The sequence below is a fragment of the Nicrophorus vespilloides genome, unplaced genomic scaffold (genome assembly GCF_001412225.1).
Source record: "Nicrophorus vespilloides isolate i.1.1-1 unplaced genomic scaffold, Nicve_v1.0, whole genome shotgun sequence".
NCBI classification, from domain to species: Eukaryota; Metazoa; Arthropoda; class Insecta; order Coleoptera; family Silphidae; genus Nicrophorus; species Nicrophorus vespilloides.
This window is the reverse complement of record NW_017098695.1, coordinates 100,367-117,479: the sequence shown is the minus strand read 5'-3', so window position 1 is coordinate 117,479 and position 17,113 is coordinate 100,367.

Genomic DNA, 17,113 nt, shown 5'->3' with positions numbered 1-17,113 from the left:
AATCGAATACTGTGATAGAAGTGTCAGTGGATTGCGTAAGAGAATGGTGTAGTGTGTCGTGGCCTAATGACGTTTCGGGATACAGGCATTAATATGTGGAATTAAGTGTATTTGTGTTAAATATAGTCGGCCGGTGTGTACTGTCTAAATGGTATCAAGTTTGATACGAGGGACGGCATAACTGTTGTGAGGGGGTGGCGGTGGCACGGGTCGCAGGGCAGCGAGGGGGGATAATAAATGGCCGCTATAAAATAGTGATAAATCTGAACATATAGTGTGTGTATAAGATTAATAATGATATGAGAGTTTAACATGACTATATAGTGTATATATATATATATATATATTTATATATAACATATATTTGGTATATATGTGTAAACTATTATCGATTGAAGGGAGAAGCCGGAGCTTTGCGTTTGGGGGGTCGGTTGGATAAGGCTATGAAACTCAACCTCAAGCCTTCCGAAGCCGAAGCCTTCGAGGGTGGGCGGCTGGAGGATGGAAGAGGAGGACGCCTGCTGGATGTTTACTACGCCACCGCACCCACCCACACCCCGACAAACTTGTCTTCTCTATGTTTTGTATATGTGTGTGTATGTATATACATATACATCGGTTGGGTGTGTTGTGCTGGCTGGTAGAAGGTAGTTTTCCTAGAGTTTTGGGGGGAAAGGGGTGCGAAGAAACTTTAAATAGCCAATACCCGAGTCTACGTCAAAATAATTTACGAGCGTGTGAATTTTTGCCCTAGGTTTAGGCTTTCTGGTTGCGGGGTGGTGGAGGAGGAGGATGGGTTAACGGTAAGGTGGCCTCACTAACACTAATACACATTACACCCCTCCGTCCGTCCGTCCGCAATATCTTAGGGGCAGCAGCGCGGGCTTTCGGAATGACTAATGACCTCCCCCCAACCCATCCTCCACGCAACCTCTTCTTCGTCCCCACCAACATTCTCAAACAAACCCTTTCCATCGTACACCCGAACTCTCTCTCTCAATCCCCTCCAGCACTGCAGGCAAAACCCGCACGAACATTCATTCCCCTTCTCCGTCCAACATCCAGGGTTAAGTTTAAATTAGAAAACGTCTTTTTACGGTCTGAGACCGTTTTCTTGCGATCGATCCAAGCCCCGACACACTTTCCCATTGGACCACTGAAACCCGCTACGCTCCACCCCAACCCCTCCACACCGTCCATCCGTCTCTCTCCAATACACAAACCTCTCCGTTGCACAACTTCTCATTCATTCATTCATTCAAACAATCCCACCACTTTTTTCTACCCTTCTTTTTCAACTCTCTCATCTTTACACCACTAAACTTTATTTTTATTTACCTCTCTCCCTCTCCGCCTGTTCCTCTATTTCCTTTGGCTTTATTTCCTCGTCCAATATTCAACACGTGGTGGGAGCGGTCCTTCTTTGTTTTATCCTTTCACTCGCTCTTCCTCCCATTTCTTTTTTTTCTTCATTTTCATTTTCATTCAACCTCGATGAAATCGAGACTGAGAGGTGAATCGGAAAAATCGCCTCGCCTTTTCCTCAATTACCCGAGTGTTTGCGGCCGTTCGGGGGCGGCGAGGTTTTGCTGCCGGATTGATCAAGTTAGCAGCCTTAATGGATTCCCATTGATTGCATTCGCAAATTTAATTCCCAATATTTCCACTCTCCCTCTATCGCACCCTTTCACCTCCACCTCCCTCATCCTCAATCTACCAGCCAAGCCGACTAATTACATTACATTAACTAACTCTCTTTCCGCACTAAAACTTTCCACTACTTCCTTTTTCTTTATTTTTCTATCGGTAATTTAATCCCGCATAGATTTCGATAATAAAATCTAAACGAGTAAACTTTCATATATATATATCCTATATCACTCCATTTAATTGAACGACGATTCATTTAGTTGAAATATCACACACAAAATTGTACAAGTAATACCTAACATAAAAACAACGTAGCATTATAATTTATATAACAAAAATTATTAAATTACTCGACACTTGCAAAGTAATTTAAATGGCGTATAAAGTTATTTACACACTTTTTTAATTACTTAATTAAATAATTATTTATTAAAATAACTAATAAAGCTATTCTCATTGCTTTTTATGACCAATATATTAACAATAATATTATTAAAATTATGAAAATACTTGCTCAATTTGTGAAAAATAGTACAAAATAATTATTTATATATATTTGTATATGTTATTATAATGAACCTATATCGCAAGCCCGAAAACCGAAATCCCGACTATATCAAAATCTCGATAACCATAATCCCGACTGTATCAAAATTCCGACTATATCGAACATTTCTACAATAACATTTTTTATTTGATTTTGTTGAATTGTTCATAATAAATCTTCACATTATGATATAGTCGGGATTATAGTTGTCGGGATTTTGATATAGTCGGGATTATGATTGTCGGGATTTCGATACAGTCGGGATTTCAAACGTCGGAAATTTGATTGATGGTATTTCGGTTGTCGGGCTTGCGACCATATTATAATATATTTTTCTATTTACTGAATTGAAACTGTTCACATGTTATTTCCACTTATTATGTAACAGATGAAGAGATTGGAAATTAGTGAAACGTTTTATTGAATAATTCGATTCAATTTAATTAAAGTATTTCTTTTTTGATGTATTTTTTTACAAGAACATAATGGAATATTAAAGGCTTATTATCTATTATTTTATTAACATGTGAAACGCGGTCCACGAGTTTGACATAATTATTGTACAGTAGCTAAGAAACTTTCAGTATTTACGACACTCCCAAATATATAATTGAGTGTGATTATTATTATAAATAATAATAAATTTAAATATCAGAAATTAAAGTGTAATTATAATGAAGAACAAAATAATTTTAACTCATAAGTACTAAGATGGGTCAGAATGACCCACCTGATATTTGTTTTTATTCGCATTCTATTGTAATTTAATTTTGGGGGTTTACCTTCTAGTTATTTCAGTAGTAGTAGTAGTAGTAATTTTGGGTCAAAGTGACCCGTCTATAACAAATACGTGAAATATCATCAAATTTTGGAATACAAAGTGGAACAACTTTGGTTTCCCATGTACCAAAAATTGGTAAAATTTGTCATTTCTGATATCCATTATGCACCACAATAATACTGTAAGTGATCCATTCAAAAGACTGTTTTGAGCAATAAAATCAGTTTTAAAAGATGTTAAATTAATTAAATAATAAGAATTCATCTGTGTTTGTTGCAAAAAAATAATAGTTTGTTCTGTTTCTTTAATATTGAATAAACGGATCATTTTGATATAGGTTGACTTGTGTTTCATATACGTGTCCGCAGTAGTTACGAATTAATGTCAAGCAAAATTAAGTTAACTAATCAATTACAATCATAATTTAATATCTTGCAAATATTTCTCTAAGGAAATTTATTTAAAATTAATTAAGTTAACAGTATATTTGAAAATAAATTTGTTTGATTTGTGATAAATATGTAATGCAAATGTGAAAAAACGCGCGATTTTTTTCATTGATTATATTCAGATCAAATTATACTATATGTGAGTTTTAGTATTGGAATAGTTTTTACACAATGTTTTTTTTTAAATTTTTTTTAATGCGACATACATTAATAGCTATTGGAGAATACTTAATTAGTTATAAACGCCGAGAGTAATTACAAACTGCGCGCTTTAATAATATCAGTGTTGCATGATTGATTATATTTAATTTCGAACGTATTCGAAGCATCATGTCATGCAGACAATATCAATGTCATTCTGGATAGCTAACAAGTACACTGGTTGCAGTTGGACATGGAGATTGTATGAGTGTATGAGCGAGTGAATGTAGTAGAGAGCGAGAGATGTATGCATGCTGTGTAGCTGTTTGCAGTGAGCTGAGCTGAGATGAGCTCAGATGAGCACAGCTCAAGTAGTGTGTGTTGCAGTTGTAGGGCTACAGCAGCCATCCAGAATCGGCCATCGGTAAAGCAAGCGCAAAGACCCATTCGTTTGCTGCTGCTGTTGCTGATGCTGATGTTGCAACCCCTGGCTGGTCGCGTTCACCATTTCAATTCCAATAGCGAAGGGTCGAAACCAGATCTCTCCCGCTGCTTCCATCCCCCTCTCGCCCCGGCGCGTTCATCTTTACAACAACAAATAACACGAAATGCAAATTCGTCTGGACCACAAAGCTGAAATAGAATATATTAAGAAATTACCATCAGAACTGAACGAAGACCATTGAATGAAATACAATGAAGCTAGTTATAAATAACGCAAAGGGAGCGCGGACTTTTAACAAGAAATAATGGAAAAGCACAAAAGGGACATAGAAACTTTAATAATAAAAAGCTTATGCATTTTTCTCGAGAATTTTTTCAATGGATCATTCACAATTTTCTGGAAGAATAATTATTCACCCTTTAGTAGTTAACGTTCAAATAACTTGATTTCCATAAACTGGTTAAACTTATTTAATATTGTAATTTTCTTTTTATGTAAATGATTTTTCAAATAATAGTAATATTTTATAAAAGAATAATTATAGTAAGGTTTATTGCATATAAATAGAAAATATAAAACAAAATAAAATAAATACATTTTGAAAAATCCAACTATTCAACCGAAGAATTCCTGTCTTACGTTAATTAATTTCCTAAAGTATTGCAAATTACGTAACTTCTTCTTTACTTCATATTATTACATGAACATTAAAATGATAGACGCATTAAAGATGTTTTTGAAAAATGTAAATTGTAAAGATATTCAACAATACAAAACGTTTCATTCATTATTTTCTTTACTTTTTTTCAATAAAAATAAAAACATTAACATTGTTTCATGTTGGATTGTATATTGAAAAATAAATACAAAATCAACATATGGAAGTGAGTGAATCATTTTATATAATTATAAAATATAACTAAAATGTTTTCAAAAAGTTACTGCACATTTTATCAGAAGCTACGATAAAAACTACCCCGAATGAAATATAGTTTTATCGTAATTATTACAAGTCGGGAGGAGAAGATCTTTTGAGACTTTGAAAGCACTTATTCAATAGTAATTATGTAATATATGTTAAAATATTTCGTAACATTAGATAAAATTTATTGAATTATATACATTGTAGAAGTGAGTAAAATCCAGTATGTGAGAATGATGTATTAAAATTGTAATAGTATTAATTTATGGATTATGAATGTCGTTAATACAAGGATTCTGTTTGATAAATTGGCTTTTACACAGCACTTTTGGCGAAGTTGTGATGAAACTCACTTCGGGTTCGTTGTAAGATTTAGAGATTAGCGCGTGGGTGTTTCGAAAATTATTAATTTAAGTGATGTTGGTCGAAGGGGGGATGCACATGATGAGAGGCGGTGGGGAGGGGGGTTGTTGGAGGCTGTAGAAGCAGGGTACGGTTTGTATTATGGAAATGTTCTGGACAAAAGGATATAATTATCTTGGCGTTGCAAAGTTCGGCGGCCCCCCATTGTCTGGGCATAATCTCTGCCCATGAGTATGGCGTGAAATGTTGCGAAGGGGATGGCGGAGGTGGCGGCAGGGATGCTTGGATCCTTTGTGCCTTCGTTCCAGAGAACGAAAAGGATAGATGGAGAATGGAGTGCGTGCAAGCGAGACGATGAGAAGGCTGATGAATGCATTGGGTTAGAGTAAGTAGAAGCGATCTTTCCTCGTCCTGCAACGCCGCTACCGCCGCCGCCCCCTTCAACCTCGATTGCAGTAAGGGTGATGTAAGAGTGATGCTGCGTCTTACTTCTAGCCTAGGGGGTGGCCAGGATCCGTCCCGAGATCAATACATATCAGGAGCCGCCCTTACGGTAGTAGTACCCATGTCAGCGGCCATCGCACACCCTCATCGTCCACCCTCCTGCAGAAGAGAAACCTCCGCACCCCCTCGCAACCCGTGAACCTTCTCATCTCGTGCTCTCTCTTTCACACGCCATATCATTCCATCTATCCCTCTCTTGCACACACACACACACAAACTACACTCCCCGAAACCACCGCACTACCCCATAATACCCTCCTTCGCCTTCAAATAACCAAAATACAACGAACAAGAAACTTAACATGATGATGCCTCCCCGACGCTCTGTTCTACAACACGTTAATAAATTAACTTTTAATTACCCAAAATCCTCCCCAGCAATTCGCAAATGGCTAAGAAATATATACAATAAGTGCCATTTTCCTCGCATCAAGTAAAACAAGCTAACATCCAAAAGATTTCTATTTGTCTGCACACAATGATCTAAAATTAATACTATATAACGAAATGATTAATTGAATTTACAATTCGTATGTTTGCAGACTATAATTACAATAAATTTGCTGCTTATGGCGATTTCTTTACAAAATTATTACGCATTAAATAAACACTGACTTCAAACTCTTAATAAATAATACAGCTGCTAATTGTTTCTAATATCGTCGTCAATATGAAGAGGTAATCAATAAGAATCGTATTTTTTCGTTTCTCTCTTTAATTCACTTATTTTAATATTGTTTAACTTCAACACGATTTTATGTAGATTATTTGTTTGTTCTTAAAACAAAACGTGTGAATGCTATCTATTTGTATAATTAATAATAAATCACACAATCAAGTTCTATAAAAACTCATTTTCGCAATCGATCAAAGTTCCCTTTGCGATTAACTTGATTGCTTACCCTGCGATATTGTATAGTTCAATATATTAAAGATGGAGGATATTAAAAATGTTTTAAATGTACAATTAAGATATACAATTATGATTTGATTGTTAACTAGCATTTATAATGTATCTTGTATCTTTCTTTTTCTCATTATTCGGTATATAAATATCATTTACCTGTTGGAAAGACTGCGGTCAAGATTATACAATATTCCGCAAATTTAACTTTACTTAATTTTCAGAAAAATAAATTTTAAATTCTCCCTAGAAAATTGATAATCTAGTTCAGCATTTCCCAAACTGTGGGTCGCGACATAATCTTGAATGTATATTTTTAGGATTTAAAAGTTAAAATTCCTAAGATATGACGAAAATAAAATACAATAATTAGGTTTCCAAAAGCGGTTTGTTTAAAAGTTTGGGAATTCCTGATGTTGATGTTAAAGTAGATCAATTTTTATTTCATTCGTAGTTCCAACATACACTGCTAAATTACCACAATGAAACACATACAAGTAATTAATAGTAAACTGAATCATTCATTCTTATTTATTTGTTTATGAATTGTAAAAAAAATAAATGAATTGATGCTCTTAATGGCAATAAACCGATGTGAGAAGTTTAGAACTTGTTTTTAACTTTTAATGTTCGTATTTTTTTTATAAGAATTCACATATTGCGTTTAAGATTGTTTATTACAGTTTTATGTGCACGCATTTGATAATGTTTGAAAAATAGATAATTAAAATGTGATGTAGTTGGAGAAGCCTCCGGTGGCAAATATAACATAATTGAAATTATGAAGTTAGCGGCAAAAGGTATTACAATATCAAAGGCATCTCGGGCGCGAATCCCAACTGTGGCGGAGAATGGAGGGTAGTATTGGAGGCCGTCCGTTCTTCGGAAACCGCCGCAGAGGAGGCCAGATAACGGCGACTGGGCCCAAGCGCAAATATATTCAAAACGAGAGAACGTTCGGCCGTTTGGGAATTTGAATATGTATATTCAGAAACACAGTTTTGATCTCAAACACGCATTATGTTTATGCCCCATTGGACACCGCCTCTACTTCTCTCCTCTCCCTCGCTCCTCTAAATGTATGCGAGTATCTATTCTCTCAATAATAACCATTAGCTAACTGCACTTGAACAGACAAATACATAGAGAGGATAAACAGACACCTAGAACGGAATTGATTACCGCAATGCTCGATTACTCAAAGACTTTCATATCAATGGACAACATAAAAGATTTGACGCATCTTCTTTCGTACAAATCATCTTTTATTAAATGTCCCAAATGGGGAGCAAACGAACAAAAAATGGAATCAAAAGGGTATGAAAGATCGCGGTGATTTCCTTCTCTTTATGTGTTGCAGCATGAGAGTTCGTCGGTCTAATATCTTTCTCGTCCTTCCACGACTCGTACAAATGAAATCAGGAAATGAATTTTCTCTATTTGGGTCGAGAAAGGTCCGGGGATCCTTTTCCTCCATCTCTTTCTCTCGCAGTCGCACCGCGCGTTATTTATCGGCTCCACTTTCCGACCGGTCTTTGTTCGCTACGGCCGCCTCCTCCTGCTCCTTTCGCCCGCTCGTCCCTCCAGAAATTTTAAGAAAACTCCGACGGTCCGGCCTATCCGGAGGCGGAGGGCCCTATCCAGGCCGAGGCTTAATTTAACCCCATTGTCCCCTTGAGATTATACAATTTCGTGTCTGGGCCCAATTTGAATTATTGCCAAAGTAATTTAAAGCCCGGCCCGCTCAAAATCCTCCCTCTACGCACAATATACACGGCAAATAACATCCAAGAAATTACATCTCTATTATACTAAAAAATCGATTTGTAAATTTAAATCATTATAAATTAATTACTTTCCATCTTTTCTCTCTCAAAATGTTAACATTACCTACGAATGCACAAAGATTTGTTGATAACTCTTATCCGACTCTGTCCGAATATATGGTATACATTTGTGAAAAAATCAAATGAAACTAAAATGAAATATGATCAAAATATAAATTAATTCATTTTTTAGTAATAATAATAACATTTATTGTAAAAAATTCAACAAAATAACACAAAAAAGGGATTCATAATTTCGTTGTTTAAAGATATGAAACAGTGTTGATTTTGCAATATCAATTGCGAAAGAAAGACTATGAATAGTTCTACCACGATTTAATGGTATATTCTTCCGCATTTTTCCTTCTTTTTTGAAGTTACATTGATACAAATTTTGAGTTTATGCTGTATACCAGATTCTACATACAGTCAGACGAGACACGTAGAAAGCAACTTTATTAATAATATCGTGTTTTTCCTTGTTCTTCATACACTGTAATAGATGATGTAAGATGCTTTGACATTGTTCATTGTTAAAATTTTCCATTTTGAAATTACAGCGATGACTATTTTATTTTTCTTAAAAAAAAACTTATTTTTTGGTCTTCAAATTCCAACTTAACTCAAAAGCAACTCTCGTCAAATATAAAAAATACCAATATAATGAGTATAGCCACTTGCTTTTGAAACTCTAGACAATCTAGGATTTGCTTTCAAATTTAAACATATTATACAAATTTATTTGTATAACTATTACATGTATTTTAATAATTATTTCAAAGTGCTTGTAAAATATTATTTAAGTTTGCTATATTAAATAAAATTCCATTTGGAAATGCATTGGTTTATAACAGAGTCGAACCGATATTAATTTAGTTCCGGTTTACGGTTACGTTCCAAGTAAATGTAGATCGTTCCAGATTCGGTTTCGGTTCGTCTAAAAATTTCGATTCAGTTCCAGTTGAAATTAAAATTTAAAATCGGAAATAAAAATTAATTAGTGACTAGTCTTCAATCATGTTTAAAGTAAAATCTTTTTTAATCACTTTCATTTCCGTTTGTTCGAATGACTATATAAATAAACCAAAACACGGTGCTAGTGTTTTGGTTCATCAAAAAATGAAAAAAACTTTGAAAAAAAAAATTGAACCAAAATTAACCGTAATTAAAATTTCGTTCCGGTTTCAGTTTTTCAATTGAGAAATTTTTCGTTCCGGTTAAAGTTACAGTTCAGTGAAAAATTCCGGTTTAAAGTTTTCGGTTCGACTCTCTGGTTTATAAAAAGATTTATAATTTCTTTTCAAGAATCCAACAAGAACGATATTGTGAGTCTCCCTAAAAGTCGTAAACTCCAAGGAAGTTGAATAAATAATAAAATATTTGTATTAAAAATAACGTTTCAGAAGGATTCGTATTGGTTTGCAATGAAAATAATGGAAAATAAGTTTGAAAGTTTAAAATAATTATGATTATTATTTGTAATTATTGTCTTTGTTATTGAATGAATCAAGCTCAAGTCTGGGTTAGATATGTTAGATTATTTCATTGATTGATTTTCGTGCAATGGGAGAAGTTTTGAATTTAGCCACAAATTTTGTTGTCGGTTCGTATGTTTCAATGAATCACTGGTTTCTATGTTAATTAATGAGCAGTGAAAGAGGTTCGCAAATGAATAGGGTGGGCAGCGCTCGCTTTTCGCGAATTATCAGATTACGATCCCCGCGTTAAATTCGCGCGCCTGATTTCACCATTCACACATTCCGAATTCGATTAGAGCTGTACTTGGAAATATCAAAGACCGAAGTGCGTTAATTATTAATTAAAAACAAATAAACTTACTGTCGCAATTGGCGTTATTGTTGTTAAACAAATAGTGTTGTATACCTGAAGACAGACGGGAATCTCCGTATTGCTCGATGATTTGGTACAAACTGAAAAAAAATATAATAAACACTGACTGAACTGACCAGCATCGTGGTTGTGAAAAGAAACGAGTTTTCTGGTGATTTCGTTGGAAAAGTCTCATTAAGTCTCAGCATCCAGTGGAAGGATATACCAGTTTCTTCTTTTCGGATGGGGTTTTTTTTTGGACCGGACGGCAAGAGAGGAATCTCAGGAGGTCAAGGGTTGATCGCTTCGAGAGAGGGTGCATCTCATTTGCAACCCCTTTCTTTATAATGCGTTTCTTCCTTTCTGAGAAAAGAAACCGGTTTTAGAGTGAATCTAAAATAGTTGCAGTCGGTGTACGCAGAAATCGATTTGATTTAATGGATGGAAATTATTTTCCTGCTCCGTAATTGAATTTCCCCCCGCGAACGAACGGATGACATCCCCATTTCGAACACCGGATCTAGGGGGTTCCTGGTCCCGTATACATCACTGATACTCAGTCCGCCTTTGAATCCGCCCATTTCCCCCCCGCAAGTTTTAAATTTAATTAATTAATTTCATAATTTAGACCCTTTCAATTAAGCGCACGACTTACATTCAAACATCGACGAGCACGTTTTGCTCGACGCTAAATATTCACTTCATTATATTATTCAATTACACAAAGCAATTACTCATACTTTATACACTTAAATATTTATATTTATAATTTATATGAAGCAACTTTGAAATCTTGTTTTATAACATTTATATTGTTTAAATTATTCATGAAACACAATTAAAGAGATAATGTTTTTGTTTTCAATATTATTAAGTAATAGTAGGTGTATTCCATTATACGTTAAAACAATCCATTACAAAAAAAACTAATAAACTATTATATTATTATATAATCAATTTTTATCGTTTATCTATGCATTGAAATAATTAAAACAAAAAACAAAATTCTTCCTATAACTATTATTATTAAGCCAAATTTCAAAACATTATATATTTTTTTTTTACAATAAATGACATATTTAGAAACTCTTTACACATTATATTAATTATTTATATAAATGTGAACATTGAGTAAATTTAAGATTGCGGTTGAAATTAAATGGATACCATTATGATGATTTGATAGGGCGACTTAACTTATATAAATGTGTAAAGAAAAATTTAGATATTAATTGCAGATAAATCAATTGTATATAAATAAACCTTAAATTTTGCGTAATTATTCGAATAATAATAATTTATTGTCCAGACTTTAATTATAACAACAAAAAATTACATTATATGTATTAATTTACATATAATAACAATTTATAACAAATTTAACATGAATTAAAAAATATAATTGAAAGGCTGGTCAAAGGGCTATCGACCAAAATTATTCTAATTTGTTATACATTTGTGAATTGCTAACATATATTATTTTTTAAGATGTAATTAGATATTTGCTTAATTAGATAATGTAGCAAATGACAGCAATGTTAATATCAATCAATCAGAGATAAATTTCTAAATAACATAGATGCACTGATGTCATCACATGATAATCCAGACAAGCTATTGACTTAAATTATGTAGAACATTGTGTCATGAAATTGCGCATTAAAGCCATATATCCCAAGTTGACTAATAGATGACGTGTCGAGCTAAAAGACGTATTATTAAATAATAAAGAATTATAATGGGAGAATCGTAAATTTTAGTAAACAATCCATAAATAAATTAAATAATATTTACACTTACGAAATGTACTTAGGTTTTTATATATTTTTTTTTATTAAACAGATTAATATAATATAATACAGAGGTGTTACTGTGTTGTGTCCGACCACTAAGTTTAGGTATCACTTTTGACTATTATAGATCATTAACAGAATTAATATGAAGAATAGACAAATCCCACGGAAGACAGTGACCGTTTGTAATGTTTCTTCGTATTTTCAACTAAAAATCAAACTGCAGAATTGACAGATCCCACGGAGAACAGTAACCTGAAGCGGAGCGTCTTCTCAAAACCGTGCTTTACTCCTCAAACTCCCATCCGTATTAATAAGAATTAACTTGTACTATTGTACTTACAAATAAGAAGCAGTCTGAGTAAAACCTTTAAAGATGAAGAATCTTAATATGATGAGCATAGTCTCAGATGAATCTTAAATCTACCAAGTAACAAATAAAGTTATGTAAAACCAAACGAATTTCATTAAATTCCCAACAACTGAGACTCAACAACGACAACACTAGACTGGAGGCCAGCACTAACATGATCCAAGGGAAGTTCCAAACAGGAAAAGACAATCAGCATCGCAGAGTACAGTGATACAGGACCTGTATGCTGACGAAGAAGAGGAGAGGTTTGTGCTGTAAAACTCACCCCGTGGTCCCTATGTAAGGTTTCCTCCCCTATACAAAAAAAGATTATTTTAAATAAATATAAAAATAATTAAACAGAAACAGATGTATTGTTTAATTTTAAATTAAAATTTAACTATTATTTATTCAATATTAGTTCTAAATTTCGAGATGCATTGTCAGGAATGTACATAAAAAGTGTATTTCAAAACATCATTACATTTTGTAATTATTATTAAATCTCTAACAAACAGAAAAAAACAGGGTCAAGTGAAAATATAGGAAAGAAGTAGAGGAAAGATGTTTTCATATATGATTGATTTTAGGTTTTCAAGAAGTACATCAAATTATTTTGAAAGACATAAAAAAGCATAAAATAAAAATTCATCATCATAAATTATAATTTGTCAATTATAATTATTTAAATATGATATAAAACAAGTAGAACCGTAGTACAGTAGAACCTCTTTTTGTGCGGTAGCGCATAAAAAAAAATTTCACAAAAAAATAATTTTCATATATTCTTACATATAACAAATAACTGTGTACAATATATTAGAGAAACTTTTTTTATGCGGAAAATACGTCCAAGATTTACGAAATACATGAGAAAGTACATCAAAAAAAATTAAATTACAAATGGAAACATTTTAAAAACATTTAATTTCTCATTTTACATTTCAATGCCAAAAGAGCTAAGGCTTACAGGGGCATGCACTTCTCTTTAATATTATGTAACATGTCACAACTATGAATAAATTACTTGAAAACAATTTTACATGTGGAGAAATTTTATATTAAAATCATTGGAATTGATTGGATTTCATATACCGCACAAAAATAAAATTGCATAAAAAGAAACGCACAAAAACTGTAATTGTATAAAATATAAAAATAATATAAAAAAGAATCAAGTGAAAATAATGTTTTAATTTTAATAATGAATTTTTTCAGTTTCTCTTGAAAAATAAAAAGCATCGACATTTCTATAATTATCTTTGTTTAATCTGATTGATTGATATGTATATTGTAGCATGATACATATTGAAGTTGGCTATAATTTCACTGGTGGTATTTTTAATTGAAATCGTTTGCTCAGTCCTAAACAAATAGGGACCGAGCGGTGGTAATTGTAATCCAAGACGGGCGGAATCTGATCCTCCTGAATTACTTACATATTCCTCATCTCCAGGAGGCGCACGTCCATATGGCCGTACGATGTTGACATGGTACAGAGAGTCTGAAACGCCGAACGACGTCCATCAATCGATAGCCCATTAAGTCGCATTGAAACTCAATTAAAATGCAATTAACTAAATAATAAAACGCCCTTGGACATCTCAGCAGATGGAATGGAATGGAATTCTAGAAACCTTCTGGAATATGTACATATTTAATAATTTATAACAGTTACATTTTATTGGATTGTCTAATAAATTAACGTGATTTATTTTAACATGTCTGTATATAATTATATTCAGCATAACTATTTTGTTTTATATCTTTTTATTTTTATTTCTTCCTTGGTCCGATTACTTAAAATCAAAACTTTTATAAATATATTATTTTTTTAATTTAATTTTGATCTATATACCTTTCTTCATCGTTTACGCAACTTAAATATTCTATTCTTGAAGAATTTATAATGATTTGTAGGTGTTTTTTTTATGTCGATTAAACGTTTTTGCAGTTAATGGAATAAGTGGACGTTGGAAGGTACATTGTCTGCTGAATTCTTCGGGTGGGATAACTTTGTCTAATTCCATTATTTTTTTATTAGGTAGTAATAGAAATTTAAGGTCTAGTGTTATCGCAATTATTGTCCGTTATAAACTGATATATTGTAACAGTTTATGTAACGTTTGTGGATTCATGTTTTTGATGTTTGAAGTATCAAATGTACTATGTTTTCATCCGTCTTAAAGACACAATCATTTGATCCGAACCTAACTTTTTTCTCAAGACAGTTGAAATATATACACAAATCAATTGTTTTTAACAATTCTTATATAATTAGGCATCACCAATACTGGTACGAAATTTCCGAATACAAATATTTATTTCGAGAAATGTGCTTGTGTTGTTTCAATTTTTCATATTTTACTATTGTGATTTGGTTTTGTTTCGCAGTTGTTCCTTAATGTGATTAAAATGATGATAAAGTGCATTTACGTAATTTGATTTGACGGGATTTCGCGTTTGGCTGAATGCGTTGTGTAAATTAGTTGGTTTTCAGCGCAGTCTGTGGACGGTAATAAACTTGTGAAATTATGATTCTTCACTCCTCCATTCCCGAACGTTCAACCCAGCTCTCCTTTATTTATTTATTTTTTTTTCTTCTACAACACCCTCCTTTGTAATGATGCACTAAAATTGGTCGTATTGGATGTGTGTGGGACTTTTTGTATGGGGGAAAGGGAATGGTGGCCAGTTCCTATTTGCAAGGCACGGGTATTTGCATATATTTAATTAGAGCAAAGAGGGAGATGGGGTGATGGTGATGGCAGATGGGGTGGGGGTGCGAAAGAACTAAGATGCCGCACCGTTTGGCAACCAGAAACAGAAGCGGATCGAAAGCATCGCTACCTCCCCCCCTCAACATCCGCCATCTTAGCATCATCGACACCCTCCTTCCTCCTCCTCCTCCGCCGCCAACGCCGTCTCCACAAGCTTCTCAGATCAATAACGGCCGAAGCCCTTCAGCCCTTCCTCGACCCTTCTCCTTCCTTCTCTCTTCCCTCTTCTCGCCAGTGTCCGAAGTACAGTCCCGTTAATTCCTAACTGCTATACACATACAACAAGAATTATTTTCCATTACTTTTTTTCTTCAATAGCGAACATAAGATATTTAATATTTAAATCAATCGCAGTATTCAAATCCAATAATAAATTATTTAAGCAAATATTTATTTTTTTATTAAAAAGACTGCTCATAGAAGTAAATCGACGCCTTACTTGGAAAGCGTGTATAGCAGGGGTGGCCAAACTATAGTTCGCGAGCCGCATGTGGCTCTTTAAGAGTCTTGTTGAGCCACAACAAAACACAAATATTATATATGTATATTATATTATGACTAAGATTTTTTAAAAAATATTACACCAAAAAGTTTAGTTGCTGCAAAAAGTCTGGCCACCATATAGCAACCAAGAGAAAATATCTCAATCTGAGGACTAGGAAGCTGGACTGGCTAATGGGAAGACACTCTTGGATCTCAATAGAAAATAAAGTTCTCCTGTATAAAGCTATTTTAAATATGGACTTACGGCATTCAGCTTTGGGCATTTGTATTGATATAATACAGAGATTTCAGTACAAAACGTTGATGAAAATTACCAATGCTCCACGGTTCTTCACAAACGATGACATCAACAAGCAAGCTAACATCAGTTTCGTCAAGGAAGAAATAGCAAAGGCTAGGACAAGTTACCATTATCGGCTAAAGAATTACCGAACCCAACTGGTTACGGAGCTGATGCAGATCATCGTCGAAGACTGAAGAGGTTTAAACTACTTAACCGATTTTAATAATTAATAAATCAATGTTTGCAAGTGCACAAATAATTATTGCCTATGTGAAGTGGAATTGCTGGATCATCTCTTCATTTAGTATTTAAGTGTCCTTTTTTTATTTTCTTTCACCACATTCATAAAGCTTAATATCTATGTCAGATGATATATTTCTTTATTAATAAATATATAAAATGAAGTAAATATTTCTTAAACTGAACTTATATTTAAACTATAAAGTTAATGAACCATTTTAATCGTCGATTAACATTTACTTTTCAGAATCAAAATGGTTGTTGTTGTTGTACAAAGATGATATAGTATATAAATAAATCTATGATTTACTTTAGATAAGAAACATTAATTAATAATTAGATTCATCATAACTAAAAAAATCTTTGTATCTTCTATAGTTTATTTATATTTTTAGTTAATTGATTAACAATGGTTATAATAGTTAATGTTTTTATTATTATATTAACAAAAAATGTATATTAAAAATAATTGAAAATACAATTTTATTTCTATTAAAATAACATTCATTGTTACATACATATACAGGGGGATTTCATTTTACTACATATTTCATAATAAACAAAATTTATCGGTGTTTTCGCCCATTTCCTATTGTTTTATATACTTTCATAATAATCCGTTGTCAATAGAGAGTGAACAAAATTCATTTGCAACGAAAACAATTTGTGGAAACAAACATTTTATTGTAATATTTATGAATAGCAGCAAATAAGTAAATACAATTGTTTTTGTATACTTTTCTTTTTTATTTATATTAAATTTAAAATTAGTGTAAATTGTTCTTGGTACAATATCTAT